Here is a 19,669-nt window from a genome sequence, read left to right as displayed (position 1 = left end):
ACCTTGCACTTGGAGCAGAAGGTGGGATGTTCATGCTGCAATCTCGGCCCACCCCCCTGAGAAAGTTTTGTCTCCCGCATCGCTGAGCTCTGGCCTTATTACAGAGCGTTCCACTGCGTCAGAGGAGCCTGGCTGTCGCCCGCCGTCTTTGTCCCAGCGCGTTCGGCTCTTTCACATACCCTGGGCCCAGGCCCTGTGGTAGGGTGACCAGCTATCCTGATTTTATAGGGACAGTCCCGATTTGGGGGTCTTTTTCTTCTATAGGCTCCTATTACCCCCCACCCCGTCCCGATATTTCACATTTGCTGTCTGGTCACCCTACCCTGTGGCACCGTGAAGAGAAGGCCCGAGAGCCGGATCTTGGTTTGCAATCCCATGGGCAGAGACCAGAGGGCAGGTGAGGGGCTCGCCAGAGCTGTGTTGCTGAGACCTGCTGCTGCATCTGTCCCAGCTGGAGTTTCCTAAGAGCTGAAGCCTCTGGTGCCCAGGCATAGCTGGGTGTTTGAACAGCACTTAATTCCCCTGCTCACAGCTTTAGCACACTGAAAACAGGCCGGATCCTGTCCAAAATCCAGCCCAGGCCATTCCCCGGCCGGCGTGCAGCCTCATCGGCCGGGTCCGCGCCAACTCTCGGAGCCTGAGGCTTTCCCGGCCTGTCACAGCTGTGACTGCACCGGAGAATGACGACGTTAACCTTTCCCGAGCCCCCCCCTTGGGCCCCTTCACAAGCCCACACGCGGAGAGCGCTTTGCCTGGCTGGTTCGCTCGCCTTGTTTTCCGTGAGGCTGCGGGGCAGGGAGGGCCGGACACTACAGATGATCAGGGGAGTCTGCCTGCCCCTCGGAGTAGGAGGAGCAATTCTAGCCTCAGTAGTATATTATTTGGGGGGCTCTTTTGTTCTGTTTTCATAGCTCCATAGCCGTGAAGCCGGAATGGCCCACTCTGACCATGTGGTGGGCTGACAGCTGCTTAGCGGTGCACAGCTACCCCACACAGTGGTTTAGGACAGGCTGTGATCTCGCCCACAAGACTGGGGGCTAAAAGTGCAAAACTCAGAAGGCAAATTCAACAGAGCCCCAATTTATTATTGTGCTTTGGGCCCCACACTACAAGAGGGATGTGGAAAAATTGGAAAGAGTCCAGCGGAGGGCAACAAAAATGATTAGGGGTCTGGAGCACATGACTTATGAGGAGAGGCTGAGGGAACTGGGATTGTTTAGTCTCCAGAAGAGAAGAATGAGGGGGAATTTGATAGCTGCTTTCAACTACCTGAGGGGGGGGGGGGTTTCCAAAGAGGATGGAGCTCAGCTGTTCTCAGTGGTGGCAGTTGACAGAACAAGGAGCAATGGTCTAAAATTGCAGTGGGGGAGGTCTAGGTTGGATATTAGGAAACATTATTTCACTAGGAGGGTGGTGAAGCACTGGAATGGGTTACCTCAGGAGGTGGTGGAGTCTCCTTCCTTGGAGGTTTTTAAGGCCCGGCTTGACAAAGCCCTGGCTGGGATGATTTAGTTGGGAATTGGTCCTGCTTTGAGCAGGGGGTTGGACTAGATACCTCCTGAGGTCCCTTCCAACCCTGATAGTCTATGATTCTATGATTCTATGAAAATCTCCTGATGGTTTGGGTCCAGTTCACGCTTTCCCGGCGCTCGGGGCTGGAGCTACAGCCAGCAGGAGATTCTCTTCGAAACAGTGAATGAGCAGATCCCCCCTTAGGCAGCGTGGGAAGCGGATGCTAACATGCACCGTCCTGGGAGAGGGGAAATTTAAAAAGCCCCTGTGCCCCCAGCCAATGTTTGCTACCGCAGCAGCTGGCTCATCCCGGCCGTGGGGTTTCCCCTCCACCAGCGGTGCCCTGCCCTTAGCCCTAGCTCCTGCCCCGGCCCCTGGATTTCCCCCGGGGCCCCTCTCCAGCTGTTTGATCGGTGTCCGGCCCGGCAGGCCCCTGCCCACCCCCGGCTCCCAGGGACCTCCCTTCACCCCGTCACCAGCAGGGAGCAGAGGCCAGAGCCGCGGCCCAGCCAACCCGGGAGCGTCTCCCCCAGCGGCCGGGGCCCGAGCCCCCGAGCAGGGCAATGACCCGGCTCCATCTCACCGGAGGGCCCCGGGCCGCCCCCAGCCGCAGCACCCGGGGCTCCGGGGTTCAGCCGCGGCCCCGCTGGACAGCTCCGCCCCGGGGCCGAGTTTCCTCCGCCAGGGGCCGCTGCCGCCCCGCTCCTCCCCGCCTCTCCCGGGCCCCGGCAGCCAGGCCGCGGCTCCCTCCCGGCTGCGCTCGCTCTGCTCCGCCCGGCAGCGGGGCCGGCCCGTGGCGAGGCGGCGCCGGGACTCTGCCCAGCCCGGAGCGGGAGCGGAGCTCGGCCGGGCCGGGCCGGGCCCGCTGGAGAAGCCCCGCCCGGGGGGGCCATGGCCGAGCGGGCCGCTGCCCAGGTAAGGGCCCGGCGGGCGGGGGAGCCTCGGGCCCCGGGAGCTTCTCCCCGCCCCGCCCGGCCTGGGCCCCGGGAGCCGGAGCGCGGGGCTGCCCGGCCGGGCGGGGGGCGGAGCCCCGGGGCGGGGCGATCCCGGCCCGTTTCTCCTCCCCGGGGTGTGTGAACGGGGAGCGGAGTTAAACTGATCCTGGCTTTGGGGCCGTAGCTCTGAGTTCCCCGGGGCTGGGTCCTGCTGTCCGGGGCAGGGCTTGGAAACTGTCTCTCCAGCCCCTCCGGCCTGGCGGTTTGGGGTCTGATTGTCGGTTGGAGCTGGAGAGAAGCGCCCTGTTCCCTGGCCCAGCATTGCCAGAGGCCTTCGCTGACCTCCTGCGCCTCAGTGTGTGGGGCCCGGTGTCAGGCACCTCTGGAAAGCGGGGCAAGGTCTCTCCATTCAGGGCCCCCACACACGGAGGCCTGGGAAGTCAGTCCAGGCTGCCAGAGCCTGTCAGCAATGGGGTGTATTTAATGGCAGCAGGGCCGAGAGCAATGGATGGGGTGTAAAACTGCTCATCCCTGAGCTAGGGAGCAAAGGGTACTCTGCTTCTTAGGGCCCAGTCCTATAGCGCCCATCACACCGAGAAAGGTACATGGCCAAACCATATCACAGTGTTCTGTGTTTGCAGGGCGCCTGGCACAGAGGGGCCCTGGGCCCTGACGGGGGCTCTTAGCCATCACCACAATACACACAAATAATGTTTTCAATTGATGTTATCTGAATCATAGAATCATAGACTATCAGGGTTGGAAGGGACCTCAGGAGGTCATCTAGTCCAACGCCCTGCTCAAAGCAGGACCAATCCCCAACTAAATCATCCCAGCCAGGGCTTTGTCAAGCCAGGCCTTAAAAACCTCCAAGGAAGGAGACTCCACCACCTCCCTAGGTAACCCATTCCAGTCCATCTGCTTTGTCCTCCCTTCTGTCCCTGCCCCTCCCTGCTCACTCCCACTCCAAATACCTGTTACCACTTTTCATCCTGCTTCGTTTTAACTTGAGACCTGGTGTTATGCCAAGATACTGAGCATCTCCTGAGAAACACTGAACAACCCCCACCTCTCTCTGAAGGTGCTCGGCTCTTCCCAGGATCCAGCCCGTACCTGTAAGCTCTTTGTGTCAGGGACATTACTTGTGGCTGGCCTGCACAGCCCCATGCCTGTGGGGTTGTGTGAGTGGGGCTGGATTTCAGGCAGCAGCAATAAGATATATTAGAATTGGAAAAGATAACAGAGAAGGGCAACAAAAAATGATCAGGGGTATGGAACAGCTTCTGTCTGAGGGGAGATTAAAAAGACTGGAGCTGTTCAGTTTAGAAAAGAGACAGATAAGGGGGATAAGATAGAGGTCTATAAAATCATGACTGGTGTGGAGAAAGTAAATAAGGAAATGTTATTTACTCCTTCTCATAACACAAGAGCCAGGGGTCACCAAATGAAATTATGAAATGAAATTAATAGGCAGCAGGTTTAAAACAAACAAAAGGAAGTATTTCTTTACACAACACACAGTCAACCTGTGGAACGCCTTGCCAGGGAATGTTGTGAAGGCCAAAAGTATAACAGGGTTCACATAAGAATTATGTAAATTCATGGAGGACAGGTCCCTCAATGGCTGTTAGTCAAGATGGTCAGGGACACAACCCCATGCTCCAGGTGTCCCTAAACCTCCGACTGCCAGAAGCTGGGACTGGAGCTTAGGAATTGGATCATTTGATAACTGCCATGTTCTGTTCATTCCCTCGGAAGCATCTGCTACTGGCCACTGTCGGTAGACAGGATGCTGGGCTACATGGACCATCGGTCTGACCCAGTGTGGCCATTCTTATGTTTAGGTTCAGAAATCTTGGCAGTGCCCGTTTCAGTCAGGAGAGGCAGCTGGAACTGGGCCAAGCCAAAGTGGAGTGAGTGGCGCGGCAACCCACGTGCCAGGTCACAAGGCCACTCGCACAGATTTGGACCAATTGGCGCTGCGACCCTGGAGGTCATGCCACCTGGAGCAGGGAGCCGAGCCCAGCCAGCCCTGCAGGACAGGAGCTGCTGCTGCAGGGTGAGTGTGGGGTGGGCTCTGCAGGCCCACCCACAGGCCCTGAGCCCCCTTCCTGGGGCAGTTCTAAACACCCCCTCCCCCCCGGGACTATTTACTGGGCTGCGCCAGGCCATCAGCTTTTACCAATGGGTCCTGGGCCAAAGGTTGGGAAGCACTGCTCTGGCCACCTCTCCCTGGCCACAAGGGCTTGGATCGGCAGCCCAGGCCCTAGGAGCAGTACGGAGGGAGCCAGAACCCCAGCCAGAGAGCTGCAGTCACCAGGGCCAAGGAGCAGCACTCGACAGGCTGTTCTCCCCCTGCTTCAGCTCCCCGGGGATTCTGACACGGTTGTGCTGGATTTAAGGAGAGTACAGCCAGCTCCATCAGGCTCCCCCAGGCCTGCCGACAGCAATTCCGGGCCCCAGGGCAGAACAGTCAATGGGCACGACCAGGGCTTCCACATGCCCGCCCGGCTGCCTTCGCCGCCACCGGTACCACCCTGTGCACACCTAGGAGCCTTGCGGCCCTCCCGGGTGATTTAAAAGGGCCATGGGCTCCTGACCACTGCTACCATGGCAGTGGCGGTGGTGAGGGCCCTCGGGCCCTTTTAAATTGCCCGGGCCCCATGGTAATTGCCCCATTTCCGCTCCCCCCCCCCCCCCATCGGCAGGCCTGGGCTCCCCCATCCACTCAGATCCCCCAGCTCCATTCACCCTGTTGCCTCCTTCTCTCCCATTGTAAACATGTGTGACACTTCCCGGGGTACCCAGGGTTGGGAGACACTTTGCTAGCACCCGCCCTTGGCATGTGGAAATCTTGTCTGGGCCTGCTGTGAATCAGCTCCCTGAAACCACCAGCCTCTGGCAGCCCAGGCGCTGCCCTCCAGGCCCCCCCAGGCCTCGCTCTCTGCACAGGTTAGCGATAGGCACTCACCAGCCGCCAAGTCCTCGGAGCGTCCAGCTGGAGCGCCCAGCCCTGATCCACTGAACGCAGAGCTCTCGGATTCGCTGCTCCCAAAGGAACAGAACACGCCCGCTCAGGGTCCCCGCTCTGTGTCACACGGCTCCGGTAGATGTATAGCGACAACAGGGATACGTTTAACATCAGAGAACTGAGATTCAAGCGAGGGACAGAAAGAATGTTGGAAACAAACCGTTACGTATGAAACAAAATCGTAACGCGCTCGCTAGCGCCTCAACAGAACTCTCAAGGCACGCCCCTGGCTCCTGCAAGCTAGCTGGCCCCCCGTCCTTTCCCCAGCCTTTTCAACCAGTTTGACTGAGACCCCTTCCCATAAGATCAAGCCCGCTGGTGATTTGTTCACATAGATTGAAGGAGAACTGGGGGTTCATCTGCACCCCAGATATAGTCTCAAGAGTTCATTGTCTTACTGTAACAGGATAACCCCGGGTGTTCTTGTTTTGTCCTGCAACCTCCACAACCTAGTGACTAGCATTTTGCTCAGATGGTAGATGGCCATCCATTGTGAATCGTACAATACTTAATTGGCACGTGACCAGCCAGAGTGAGATAAATGTCTCTTCCCCTTGCTTGACAGGAGTTTGTGGATCACCTGGCAGTGACTTGCCTTATCTCACCGCCCTAGAGAACAGAGTTTTTAGCATAGATACAGAACTCTTCACATCTCGCAATGATTATGGGGACCCTTCTGGTGCCGGCTTTCGTTAGAGACCTTACATGGCGTTTCTTGGCAGATGCAGACCCAGGGGATCTCTGTGGCCCATATGTACCTGTGTGCCCTGGGGTCACAACATCCCCACTCCCTCCATATCCCCACATGTCCTCAGAGAAATGGGGGGGAGGACAGCTCTGCCTTTCCAAGCCCCCGCTATCAAAAAGCCTCCTACACTTCAGGTATTAAACCCTGTGGAAATTCCACAAACCAAACCTTTGTCTCCAGGGTCTGGCTGGGTAGGTGTGGACCCCCCCCCCGAGGGAAATCATAAGGAGCAAGGAAATGACAGTGTCTGAGGCTCCCCTTCACCGTACCCCACACTGCAGCTTCCCACAGACAGTGAGAAACTCGGCATCGTGCCAAGGAACGTGCTGCTTCCGCCAGTGACCCGGAAATGCTCTTCGTGCACCACATTCCTAGCATGTCCTTAATGGCAACCTGGTGCCCCCCCCCACCCCCATAGAGACAGGACGGACACACACACACACACACCCGCTGGTCCTGTGCGCGCATGTCACAGTATCCGTGGAGGTGGCGGAAAGGGTTTTGTGTTGTACTGGGGGGGAGGAATGTGTTGTGCGTCTCCACAAGGGAATTCCGTCTGCTGACGCAGAGCTGGGCGCTTAGCAGAAGTGCAGTGTGTGGACGGCAGATTCAGAGGAGGCCGTTGGTCTTTCCTGGCTTTTCAGGGCTGGCTCTCTGGGGCTTCTCACACTTGCTCAGCCTCAGTCCCTTTTAAGTGGAGTATTGTTTGTGGAATAACGAGTCCCCCAGCTCCACTTACGTTCCTGTCCTTGCAAACAGGCTCCAGAGTGGGACCCGGAGTCAAAGCGCCCGATGCCTTTCCAATCCCGCTCTGATCCCAAACAGACTTCTGAGAGAGAGAGCCAGCTGCAACCGGCAAAGCTTTCCATGTGGCCTGCAGTAGCTGCAATCCAAGCTGTGGACAGGACGGTGGATTCCCATGCCACGCGGTTGCTGACTCTGGAGAGGAGAGTGGGGACAGCAGAGAAGAAATTAGTCGATTGTGAGAAAACAGTGATGCAATTTGAAAGCCAGCTGGAGAGTAAGTGGGCCGCGCTGGGGACTCTGATCCAGGGGTACGGACGGCTGCAGAGGAGGCTGGAGAACATGGAGAACCTGCTGAAGAACAGGAACTTCTGGATCCTGAGACTCCCCCCAGGCGCTAGGGGGGAGGTCCCCAAGGTAACGATATCCCAGCTGGCGCTGAGGGGCAGAACTGAATCACGAGCGGAGATTTTCAAGAGTCGGTGCCTAAAGCTGGGTTCCTACCTTCATATTTAGGCAACAAATAAGTGGCCTGACTCTCCACGTGCTGAGCGCCCAGCCGCTCCCATTGGAGTCCGCGGGTGTTGCCGTGTGCTCGGCACTCTGGAAAATCGGGGTATTTATTCATTGCCTAACTATTGCCCTTTGTGACCTGCGCAGCCAGTCAAAGTGCCGGGCCCTGGGGGTGTTCCCGCTGGAAGGTAGGTATTGATAATGGAGTCTGTCAGGCTGGGATTTTCTTTGACACAGCCTTGTTTATTTACAGGGAAGGTACAAATGGTCTCTGAATGCAGGAGGCAGAAGGAGCAGTTTCTTAGCCAACAGCCTCCAGCCTCTGTAGGAAGCACCAGACCCAAAAGCAGTCTCTAGCTTTTCCCAGGGTCAGACACCAAACCGTGCTCCAGGCTGCAGCTTGGTTGGCTTTCTCCCTCCCAACGTCCTGACCTAAACAGACTCCTCCTCCCCCTCGGTCCAAAACTCCTGGGTGGGTTCACAACCCCTTTCGGCTTAGGTTAGGGGCTGGGGTGGGGGGCTGTGATTAATTTATCCTGATAGTTGTGCTAGTTGAAAGATGTGTTCACACCCAGTTTCAGAGATGTGTGACCCATATCCCGACCATCTCTTGGATAACAGGATGAATGTCAGAGCTTAACTTTAGACATCCACTTTTGAAAATTGTGGCCTCTTTCTCTCGTCAGTCTATTGAAAGATTTCTTTTCCCGTTGACATTCCATCTCCGCAGCAAGATTTCCCCAGTCAGGGCCATGCTCTGTAGCGTGATTGCTCGTATCTCTTCTGGAAGGACCAGAGTATGTTCTAACCAAGTTACAGAAACGTGCTACAATAGCGCACAGGCGAATTGTGTTGACATGCTGCTCTGACGCTGTGTTGGCTGTTCCTTATTCACCAGCCTAAAATGGTTTGGACGAAGGGAGTGATACGATCTGGTTGCCAACCTGTGTGATGGTGCCTAAAATCACACTGGTTAGGAACACCGTGGCTGCACTGGCCCCATTCCCTCCCCGCTGTTACTCCATGGCGTCAGCGCATGGCTATCAGCGCTCAGGCTTCATATCGGAGTACAGTGTTCAAATGTCTGCAGGGGAGGAAGGCCGGCCTAGGGGATAGGGCACTGAGCTGGGACTCAGGAGACCTGGGCTCAGTCCCAGGCTTCTTATGTGTCCTGGGGCAAGTCACTTAGCCTGTGTGTGCCTCAGTTCCCCATCTGTACAATGGGCATAACAGCACTGCCCTGCCTCGCAGGGTTTGTGAGGCTACATACATCAGACTGTGAAGTGTGGAGATACAATGATGACAAGGACCATATAGGTACTTTGCTTAGGTTCAAATGTTGCTCCATATTTGCAGCCTCTGAGAACAAATTCTGTAGGCAAAACCTGAACAGAATCACTCCACGGGGACCTCCTGGCTCAGTCAGTCGCTGGGGCCAGTGCCGGAAATCGCTTGATTGCATTATTTCTGGAGGATATACCACCAGATGGTAATTTAACCTTAAAATTCCTTTATTCAATCCAAAGGCCAAATGGTGTTTATGCAGTTGCTCCACCCGTGTCTAACACGCTAAGCTATAAGCAGTTGCTACACGGATACAGTAACACACAGTCAGAAGCATTTGACCAGAATAGTCACAAAAAAGACCCGTCCCGGGGGTGCTCAAACCATTGCTGGCTGGCCCCACCTTGGGCGGGCAGGCCGTGGTAACGAACCCTTGAAGAGCTCACCCCTTTATACTCTAACAGACACGTGATGTCATCGCCAATGTCTAACTTAGCTAAGAACCAGTTTGGGGCACCTTTCTCCCTGGGGCCTCTGTCGTTTTAATTGCCTTAAATGTATGGATCTTAAAGCTACCTGTGTTGGCCTTTTCTCTTCTTCCGCAGGCCCACATTGTAGTACTGGGGCGTTAAAGGTTACTGTACATGTATCACATGACAAAACAACTTCTCTTTTTGTGTTCGAACCAGTGTGTCACCATTGCTTATCATTCAGAGGCCCCTGGTCCAAAAATCTCCTTTTGCATCTCATTAGCCACCTTCCACGCTCAGCATCCTCCCCAGAATTGGTCTTGCTGCGTGCTACGTTCTTTCTAACGTCTAAACCTGTTATTTCCAAAGCCCGTTCATGGCCACGAAAACCCCTTTATTTTACTTAAACTACAGAACACGTTTTCTTTAGCCAAGCTCATTTAACCCTTTCCATATCTATCTGATCCTACAGCCAGAGTGTTCCCTTGGGAGCAGCATGCAGAGAGGACCTTCTCCATGTCCGTGCCCACGTCCACACACAGAGTATGAGGGGTAGCTGCCTCCGCGATGCCATCTTCCCAGAGCCCTGCACAGCCCTGGAGTGGGGAATCCCTTTGCAAGGGGTATCTGGGTAATGTGGAGCCCCCTAGCAGCCTGGTAACGGGAGGACGGGATCCACGTGTTGCATTGATGGAGAGGGGGACGCAGTCTCTGATCTACCCTCCACCTGACCAAATTCAGATTTTCCTTTCCAGCTCTGCCGGCGCGGGGGTGGGGGCAGCATAGCCTCGTGCAGCTCTAGCTGTGATGTCTGGGGGGGGTTACGTCAAACCCATTTCTAATCATTTTCCCAATAATAGCCAGACGACATTGATCCTCCCCATCTCTCCTGATTCACACGACAGGTGGGGCTGACCCAGCAGGTACTGAGTGTGCAACGCTTGTGATTCCAGGTGCCGGTGACGTTCGACGACGTCTCCGTCTATTTCAACGAGCCGGAGTGGGGGAGCTTAGAGGAATGGCAGAAGGAGCTTTACAAGAACGTGATGAAGGGGAACTATGAGACCCTGATCTCCCTGGGTAATTCTTTTTCTTCGCTCACTTACAAGAAGCTGTGAGGTCGCTGAAGGTAGAGTTGGCTCCATCTCAAGTTTATTCTCCAATTCCTTTGATTCCGGGTGGATCAGTAGGTAAAATCCTTGTAATGCGGCCCTTTGGTTAAGGGCTTGTCTACCCTTAAAACAGCTGTGCCATTGTTCTGCTTCAGTGTAGACACTACGTACGCCGACAGGCGGAATTCTCCTGCCAGCGTAGGTAATCCACCTCCCTGAGGGGCGGTCGCTGGGTCGACAGAAGAATTCGACCTAGAGCTGTCTACATGGGGACTTAGTTCGGCTTCACTACGCCGCTCATGGGGGTGGATTTTTCACACCCTGACCGATGTAGTTAAACTGACCTAGTTTTGTAGTGTAGATCAGGCCTGACTGTGTACATCTTAAAATGAGATTATAATACACAGGGCTGGTCTACACTGAAAACGTACATCGGCATACCTATGTCTCGTAGGGGTGTGACAGATCCATCCCCCGGAGAGCCATCGCTACCTGCTATGCTGTCCTATCCCCTGCTGTAGACAACACTAGGTGGATGGAAGCATTCTTCCCTCCAGGTAGCGACCACCCCTCCGAGAGCTGGATTAACTGCAGCAATGGGAGAACCCCTCCCAGCGCTGTCTTGAGGGACTACACGGACGCGCTAGAGCGACGCAGCTGCAGCTCTGGCATTTTAAGTGTAGACGTGGCCCCAGTGTTGTTCCGAATTCCTCCCCTGCAATGCTTTCTAGAGAAGGGATGTATTGACTGCACATGCACAGAGACTCTGGCCTAATCCCTGTACTGAACGCAGCAGCTGTCAGTCCGCAGGGAAATGTTTGCTGCCCCAAGTGAACACAAAGGTGCCCTGTGTAGCTGGAAGCACTGGAGGCCTCGCTGGTCCATCCATGTCCCTCACTCCTGGGAGCTCTCGGCTAGAACGGCCAGTTACTAGTTCTAACTGAGAAGGAGGTTTCTGTCATTGGGCTGCCTGGAGACCCCAAGTCGCATTACTCAGGTACTTCCCAGCCAGCCGCCAGAGGGTAATGGCTTGTGTTCCCCACTGATCTGAGCCAGTCACCTAGGAGAGAGATTCCATGTCCTGTCACTAATTGTATGGACCATCCAGTTCCAACTCCCCTTTGCCCCAGTGGGTTCTGAGTGGCCAGCTGCATTGAGACAGATGCAAATGGTGTCACAGATCCTGTGACCGGCCCCTGGAAGGACCCGTTCAGTGCGCCAGACCCCAGGGGGTCCCACCCTTCCACAAGGGGAGGCCACGCGGTTAAGTGCCCCCGAGACTGAGCCTCCTGTTTCTCACTGAGCTCTGCCCAGCAAGTCCAGCTGAGAGAGACCCCTGCTCAGAGCCCGTCGCCCCTTGAGGGACCAGTGCACTGCAGCGAGCGTGGGCAGGGCCGCCAGGCACTAGAGCCGCTTTATTAGCCAGCGGGAACACGCCTGGGGTCGCGCAGAGAGCAGCGGTTACGAGAGTTCAGACCGGCCAGCGCCAGGGCTCCCACGAGCCAGGCTGCCGTAGCAACGACCTTCGCTGCCCTTGTCCCAGGTCTCTGAGCCGTCTCCTGTCACCTGCCCATTGTCCTGCTGCTGCAGAGCCGGGCTGAGTCCACGTGTTCACGTTGTAACGGAAACCCAACCCCTGAACCTTTCTGGATCCTCCAGCGAAATGGGTTGGTTCCACTTCGTTCCGCAGCCTCCACAGTCAGCGCCACCAGTGCGGAATCGCAAGTCGTACCGTTTCCTAGCGGACAGAGAGCTGGAGATCCGAAAAGCAGCTGAAGAGGGGAAAGCCTGATACACATTAGAGATGTAAAAGGTTAACTGGTAACCCTGGCGGCCCTGCATCGGGCAGGCTGGTGCAGGCTGGGACGCACCTAGCCGGCTGGCGGACTCCCTGGCCGCGCTGCGCCTACCTGGCCGGCCCCCTGGCTGCACCGTACCCCAGCCCTGGCCAGATTGGCCCCAGTCCCCGCCGTGCCAGGCCCGCCAAGCTACCTCGGTTAATGGTTAACCAATTAAACAAAATAATTGTAGTGGTTTAACCAGTTAACTTTTTTAACCGATATTTCCATCCCTAATACACATCATGTAATTAGGAGGAAGGAAAGGAATAATCCCGAGGGTTGACAGTGGACAGCAAATTCGATACCCCAAATGCACTGCCCAGTTCGCCCCAAGTTTTCCTTGGCTAAGATCCTGCACCTGGAATTTCAGGACATAACTGTACATTGTGTGTCCGAGAACAGCCCCGGCGCCCCCAGGCTCTATTGTAGTATAAATAGTGTCCAAATGAACCCTTCTGCCCCTCTGTGGGTGGCTCCATGCTCAGCGTCTTGGTGCTTAATAAATAGACACGTGGATTAATACTTCCTGTGCCCATGGCAGCCCCTTCCCTTGGGAAGAATCAGAGAGTCCCACCCATCAGAGGAACACGCCCGCCCCGGTGCAGGGTATCCCTGTAACAGTGCAGCTTCTCTTCACATCGCCTGTCACCCCCAGCAGTCGGGGGTTGGGTATTTAAAACCACTGATCATGATCTGTAATGAGCATCCTACTGTGTGACTCAAACCCTGGAGCGTCTCTCTCCATCTGCAGACTACGCCATCTCCAAACCTGACCTCCTGTCCCGGATCGAACGAGGGGAGGAGCCGTGTGTCGGGGATCAGGGTCGTTCAGAGGAGAGCGAGATCCCTGCAGACCCCGGCCCAGGTACATTGAAACCGCTCCAAAATGAGCCCTGAGGCCTCTCGCTTCAGCTGGGTTCCCAGTGGTCGTTTCACTGGCTGCCGGGGCATTCCCGGTGCTGGAGGTGTGACTGCCTGGCGAACGCGCACAAGGTGTGAAGTTAAATGGCTCTATCCAATGAACGCTTCACGAGCTCTTACATTCCCTCTGTTTCAGTGGGCACTTTTCTGACACTTGTGCCAGGGACAGGAGAACGTTTGGGGGAATTCGGGCGAAATGGACGTTGCTTCCCCCGAATCCCTGAGATTGCACCAGGAGGTTGAGCGTCTTGTGTGTGTTTTATTCCTGTTCTTTGCTTTTTTAATCTAATCCCAGCCAGCGGGTAAGAGCAGTGATGGGATGAAGCCACAAATCAGGATCTTGAAACCGCTTCCTCCCCCCTCCCCCTAGTTTGGTTTGACCAACTGTGAGCAGACACCCTGTGACACGGGATTTCCCCTGGCTGCCCCCCAGGTTAGGCAGGGCGGGGAGAAGAGAGAAGACCTCTCTGGAAGGAGCAAGTGAGAAAAGCTCCTTTGAGATCCCAAAGCCTGGAACAACCCAGGGGCAGTTACACAATTGAACCCTGGCAGCCTGCGTGCTGCAGAACGTCCCGTGTGCTGAACGGGCTCTGAGAGCGGACAGGCTCGCCCAGCCCCCGGGGGAACCACTAGAGCAAAGGGAAGCTGAAGTTCTAGCAAGCTCTCAGAACGTGCAGCTCCTCCCCAGAGGTGGATTTCTGTCCTTGTCCCCGGCAAGTGCCATCTGCAGCTCTCCCCCCGTCCCACCTCAACTCCCCTCCCCCTTCCTGACCCTTCTGGAATCAAACCCATCTGCAGCCCTCCATTTCCCCTCCCCCCAGAGCCGCGCTAGCGTCTGTTCCGAGCGGGCCCCCTCTGAATCACGGTGCTGGGCGGAGATGGGTGTGACGCTCCTGGGCCCAGCTCTCAGCGGGGAGGAGAAACAGGCAGGGTGTGTCTGTGTTCTGGCTGGAAGGGGGAAGTGCCAGCCAAGGAGCCGTACCCGCGGGAGTTCTGATCTAACGAGCAGCTAACGAGAAGTGTAGCCGTGGGGGCGCACGGAGGGAGGGACGAGCTGCCCCGCGTACGATCTCATCTGAGCCATTACAGATGTACCTGGGGCAGCCAGCCCCTCCCACCGCCACGGCTACACGTCCAGTTCAAAAGTCGACGTACCCTTAATAGCCTTGGCTGGGGCCTGGTCTACACTACCCGCCTGAATCGGCGGGTAGAAATCGATCTCTTGGGGATCGACTTATCGCGTCTCGTCAGGACGCGACAATCGATCCCCGAATCGACGCGCTTACTCCACCAGCGGAGGTGGGAGTAAGCGCCGTCGACTGGGAGCCGCGGCAGTCGATTTTGCCGCCGTCCTCACAGCAGGGTAAGTCGGATCTGATACGTCGAATTCAGCTACGCTATTCGCGTAGCTGAATTTGCGTATCTTAAATCGACCCCCCCCTGTAGTGTAGATGTAGCCTGGGATTGGCTAAGCAGCCTAGCGACTTCGGGCCCCCACTGACAGTCCATCAGAACTGGGTGCCCAACTCCCCTAGGCCCCTCTGAAAATCTGAGCCCTTCTCTTTCCTGTGAACAGAATCCCCCGTCTCTGCACCAGACATTTCATTGTGGATTAACCAGGAGGAGGATCCGGGCTGCGGGGCCCGAGGGGACTCTGGGGAAAACGAAATCAGTGGAAGCCCCTGCTCGGGTGAGTAACGGATTTCGCCATCTCGGAGCTGGCGATTGCAGTAATCAAACCGGAGCTCTTATGTCTGTGCCCAGCCGTCTCCAGGGACCAGCAGCAGTTTTCTTACCCTCTGGGCAGCCTGGCACCCACGTCTGCATTGCTGTACCCGACTCCTGCTGGCTTGTTCCCCGGCCTTTCAACAGCAACGCCCTGCGGTCGCCTCGCCTCGTGTGGGGCTGGCAGTGCCCCGGGGGGGGCTGGCAGGGAGCAGCCCCTCTGCTCAGGAGCTGGGACGGGACCTGCCCTGTGTGCAGAGAAGATGTTGTCTCGCTCCCTTGCCTGCAGCGTGGGAGCCTGGCCCGTCTGGCCGTTAGTGCACGTGCTCTGCGTTCATGAAGCCCAGCAGGGCGGGGGTGTCCCTTAGTGTTCTGGCTGTTCAGCAAATCCCCACCTTTGGAGTCGCCGAACTTGTCTTGGGGCGGAGGAGGGGTCCACAGCGAAGGTGGTGGGGCCTGAGCTCGGTGTTCGGCTCCGGCCGAGAGCGGGGAAAACGGTGTAATCCTCTTTGCCCTGAACAGAGTTTCCGATTGTCCCCCCCGATGCCATGTCCTGGGTTAAACGAGAGGAAGAGCCGTGTGGGCAGGATCGGCCGGTCTGTGGAGAAGGCAGAACCCCTGCAGGCCCCAGCCCTGGTGAGTAGCAGCCGAGAGCTCTGGGCACAGGGCGTGAGGGGACGAGCGGGGAATCCAGCCGGACCGTTTTACCATTTCTGCTCGTCTGGTCTCAACTTCTCTAACATGTTGTTAGTTTACAGGCCGCAAGCCAGCCAGTCGCGCCCCCTCCTGGCCCTGCCACCCCCCAGAGCCCCTCCTCCTGTCCCTCTTTGGATAGTCTGACCACTGGTCTTAGCCCCTCTTGAGCCTCACCAACACCTTTGTATCCATTAGAAAGAGGTGTCTTCTCTCCTCCAGCAAGAGCCAGTGCCGGCTTTAAACCCCCAACTCGGGGGAAAGTGGGAGTAGAAACCAAACTGGAACGTAATCCCGCAGGAGTGGAAGGGACTCTGGGACCCGGAGTCCAGTCCCCGCTATCGCAGGCCACCCCAGCATGGAACCCCGTTCATAAGAACTTCAAAAAGATCTCACAAAACTAAGTGATTGGGCAGCAAAATGGCAAATGAAATTTAATGTGGATAAATGTAAAGTAATGCACATTGGAAAAAATAACCCCAACTATACATACAACATGATGGGGGCTAATTTAGCTACAACGAGTCAGGAAAAAGATCTTGGCGTCATCGTGGATAGTTCTCTAAAGATGTCCACGCAGTGTGCAGAGGCGGTCAAAAAAGCAAACAGGATGTTAGGAATCATTAAAAAGGGGATAGAGAATAAGACTGAGAATATATTATTGCCCTTATATAAATCCATGGTACGCCCACATCTCGAACACTGTGTACAGATGTGGTCTCCTCACCTCAAAAAAGATATTCTAGCACTAGAAAAGGTTCAGAAAAGAGCAACTAAAATGATTAAGGGTTTAGAGAGGGTCCCATATGAGGAAAGATTAAAGAGGCTAGGACTCTTCAGTTTGGAAAAGAGAAGACTAAGGGGGGACATGATAGAGGTATATAAAATCATGAGTGATGTTGAGAAAGTGGATAAGGAAAAGTTATTTACTTATTCCCATAATACAAGAACTAGGGGTCACCAAATGAAATTAATAGGCAGCAGGTTTAAAACAAATAAAAGGAAGTTCTTCTTCACGCAGCGCACAGTCAACTTGTGGAACTCCTTACCTGAGGAGGTTGTGAAGGCTAGGACTATAACAATGTTTAAAAGGGGACTGGATAAATTCATGGTGGCTAAGTCCATAAATGGCTATTAGCCAGGATGGGTAAGAATGGTGTCCCTAGCCTCTGTTCGTCAGAGGATGGAGATGGATTGATCATTGCCTGTTAGGTTCACTCCCTCTGGGGCACCTGGCATTGGCCACTGTCGGTAGACAGATACTGGGCTAGATGGACCTTTGGTCTGACCCAGTACGGCCTTTCTTATGTTCTTATGTTCTTATAAACTTATCAAGCTCCATCTTCAAACCCCTTTCTCTTGCCTCCACCTCTGTCGGGAGCCCCTTCCAGGATGTTAGAAACCGTCTGCTAATTCCCAGCCTGCTCTTCCCTGGGAACAGAATCTCCTGCTCCTGCGCCTGCCCGTTCCCCCTGGGTTAAACCGGAGCCGGAGGCGTGTGCTGGGGCTCAGACGGCTTTGGAGCAAAGGGGGCTCCCTGGAGAGCCCAGCGCAGGTGAGTAGTGGAGAGTAACAGCTCGGAACCAGTGAGGGGCTAAAGGAGCTGGTCAGAGCCAACTTCCATCACATTGCGACTGCAAACGGGCCGCCGGGATCATCGGGCCCCTCCCATCCCCCCCAGCACGGCCCCTCTGCCGGGGGGCGGGGGGGGGGGGCGTAGGCCTGGCCCTTCCAGCGTTTCTCCACCTGGGGAATTCCCAGCAGGCCAGGTGAGGCTGCTCTGCAAGCCCAGAGTAGCTCAAAGCAGCCTCATCACTGGTGATATCAAGGCCCAGGTCTGACCCCAGCACCTCAGACAGTGAGATGGGGAAAACTTCCCCTCTGCCCTTCTCTAGGGGAACAAAAGGATTTGCAGAGCCCGGGCCGGTAAACCAGCACCTCGATGAGTGTCCCAGCTCGCTCCCCACGGCCAACTTCATGGGCCTTGACTCCAAAGCAGGAGCCCCTGAATCGCAGAATTCCCTCCCTCCCTCCCGGCAGGTGACATGAATAACGGCTGCTTTCTTCTGCCCCGGCAGGTGAGATCCCGCTCCAACTTGTAGAGGAGGGGGGCGAGGGCCCAGGCCTCCCAGGGCAGTTTGTGCAACGCCTGGGGGTCACTGAGGAGCACGCCATGGGGGGCTGGCCCCACCAGTGCAGGAGGAGCTTCGCCCACCTATGCCACCTGGCCACACACCAGTGGGTCCCTCCAAGGGCACTCAGTGTGGGGGCTTTGCCCGCCAGGACAGCCTGGCAGAGCACCAGAGGACTCGTCTCCTGCACAAGTCTGCCGAGGGCACCGCGGGGCTGGCCGCGGGGAGCCAGGGCCTCTCAGGCTGCACCGGCCTGAGCTGGGCTTGGCGAGCCAGCCCCCTACTGTGCCCACGTGACACGTGTTCCATCCCACCCAGGTGCCAGTCAGCCCTGGGCCAGGCGAGGCAGAGACCCTGCAGGCATAGAGTCCCTGGGGAGGGGTTTGCTGCCCACCCGAGCCCTGCAGAGAAACCATCGGTGCAGAGTGCGGGGACAGGGCTTCCCCCAGCTCCGTGGGGGGCAACGCGTCGGGTCGGAGCACTACCGGGGCCAGCACCCGCTGGGAGGAGCAGCTGCCGCTCCTGAGCACGGGGAAGGATAAACGACACTGAGAATCCGGGCAGGGGGCGTCGCTCGCTGTGGGAACAGCCTCGGTCACACCCCACGAGCCAGCCGGGCCGGTGCGTTCGGGTCCCTTTGCGCACCCCTGTGTTCGGGTGGCACGAAGGGGGCAGAAAGCAGCCAGGTCGGGCCAGCTGAGATCCCCGGGCATGGGGGAGCTCTCGCCTTGTGCACCTGGCTCCCGTGCCACCCTGGCCACCCAAACCTGTACAGGGGCCTCGGCCGAAGTGCCCTGTAGTGGAGGACAGATGGCCCCATCTCTAATCCGACACAGAAGCCACGGACTAGACAGGCCCTGGAGACAGCTCCGTTCTCCCTTGTGCGGCGAAGGAAGTTTGCACGGGTGCCGTGCCGTGCCTGCTTTGTGGATAAAGCGCGTACTGCAGCCTCCAAGACTGTTGCTCCGGCACCATTCACCGCACTGAGGAGCCCTGGGGGCAGACAGTCACCTCCCAGCCCCCTGCCACTGAGAAGCAGACGGGAAGCTGTGCCATCTTCAGCACTCCCGAGCTGGGGAGACCGGGGTAGTTCACCTGCCTGCACCGGAGAACGCCCCATGTTCCAGGCATGCCGCTAACGCAGTGCAGCCAGCGAGAGCTGACGGTGTTCAGAAACTGGCAGGAGCTGCCCATTTAGTTGCGATGACTGTGGGCCCAGTCCTGCAACTCCTTGCCCATTTATCACTTCCCTGAGTGTTCCCCTGGAAGTCAATGGACCACAACCTGTCAGTGGGAACTGCAGGTCCCTGGCCCAATGGGAAGTCACCTGTGAGTCAGGGTTGGCAGGCTCAGGACACATACACTGGAAATCTGCATCCTGCTCTTTGCACTGTGGGTGCCCCAGGGTGAGCGCTGCTCGGGGACCAGCAGGAACATCCACTCGGACGGGGCTCTGGGTATTAATCCACCAGCTGTTTGGATATGGGGACAAGCCCTCCAGCATGTTGGAATTGGCGGATGTGATTGCAGAGCCATTGGCCATTATCTTTGAAAACTTGTGGTGATCGGGGGAGGTCCCGGACGATTGGAAAAAGGCAAATAGAGTGTCCATCTTTTAAAAGGGGAAGGAGGAGAAGCCGGGGAACTACAGACCTCACCTCAGTCCTTGGAAAAATCATGGAGCAGGTCCTCAAGGAATCCATTTTGAAGCACTTGGAGGAGAGGAAGGTGATCAGGATTCACCAAGAGCAAGTCATGCCTGACCAACCTGATTGCCTTCTATGATGAGATAACTGGCTCTGTGGATATGGGGAAAGCAGTGGATGTGATATATCTTGATGTTAGCAAAGCTTTTGATACGGCCTCCCACAGTATTCTTGCCAGCAAGTTTAAAAAGTATGGATTGGATGGATGGACTATAAGGTGGATAGAAAGCTGGCTAGATCATTGGGCTCAACGGGTAGTGATCAACGGCTTGATGTCTAATTGGCAGCTGGTATCAAGCGGA

General features: G+C 56.4%; 1 protein-coding gene and 1 pseudogene across 1 annotated transcript in view; one reads left to right on the top strand and one right to left on the bottom strand.

Annotated features, from left to right (window-relative positions):
* Window positions 1–19,669, bottom strand: part of LOC135873901 (zinc finger protein 420-like) — a 136,297-nt gene that overhangs the window by 94,498 nt on the left and 22,130 nt on the right. The gene's annotated exons all lie outside the window — the stretch shown is intronic.
* On the top strand, window positions 2,404–17,692 carry LOC135875085 (zinc finger protein 398-like; annotated as a pseudogene).

The sequence above is a fragment of the Emys orbicularis genome, chromosome 2 (genome assembly GCF_028017835.1).
Source record: "Emys orbicularis isolate rEmyOrb1 chromosome 2, rEmyOrb1.hap1, whole genome shotgun sequence".
NCBI classification, from domain to species: Eukaryota; Metazoa; Chordata; order Testudines; family Emydidae; genus Emys; species Emys orbicularis.
The sequence above is the reverse complement of the archived record's forward strand: the minus strand, read 5'-3'. Positions and strand labels throughout refer to the sequence as shown.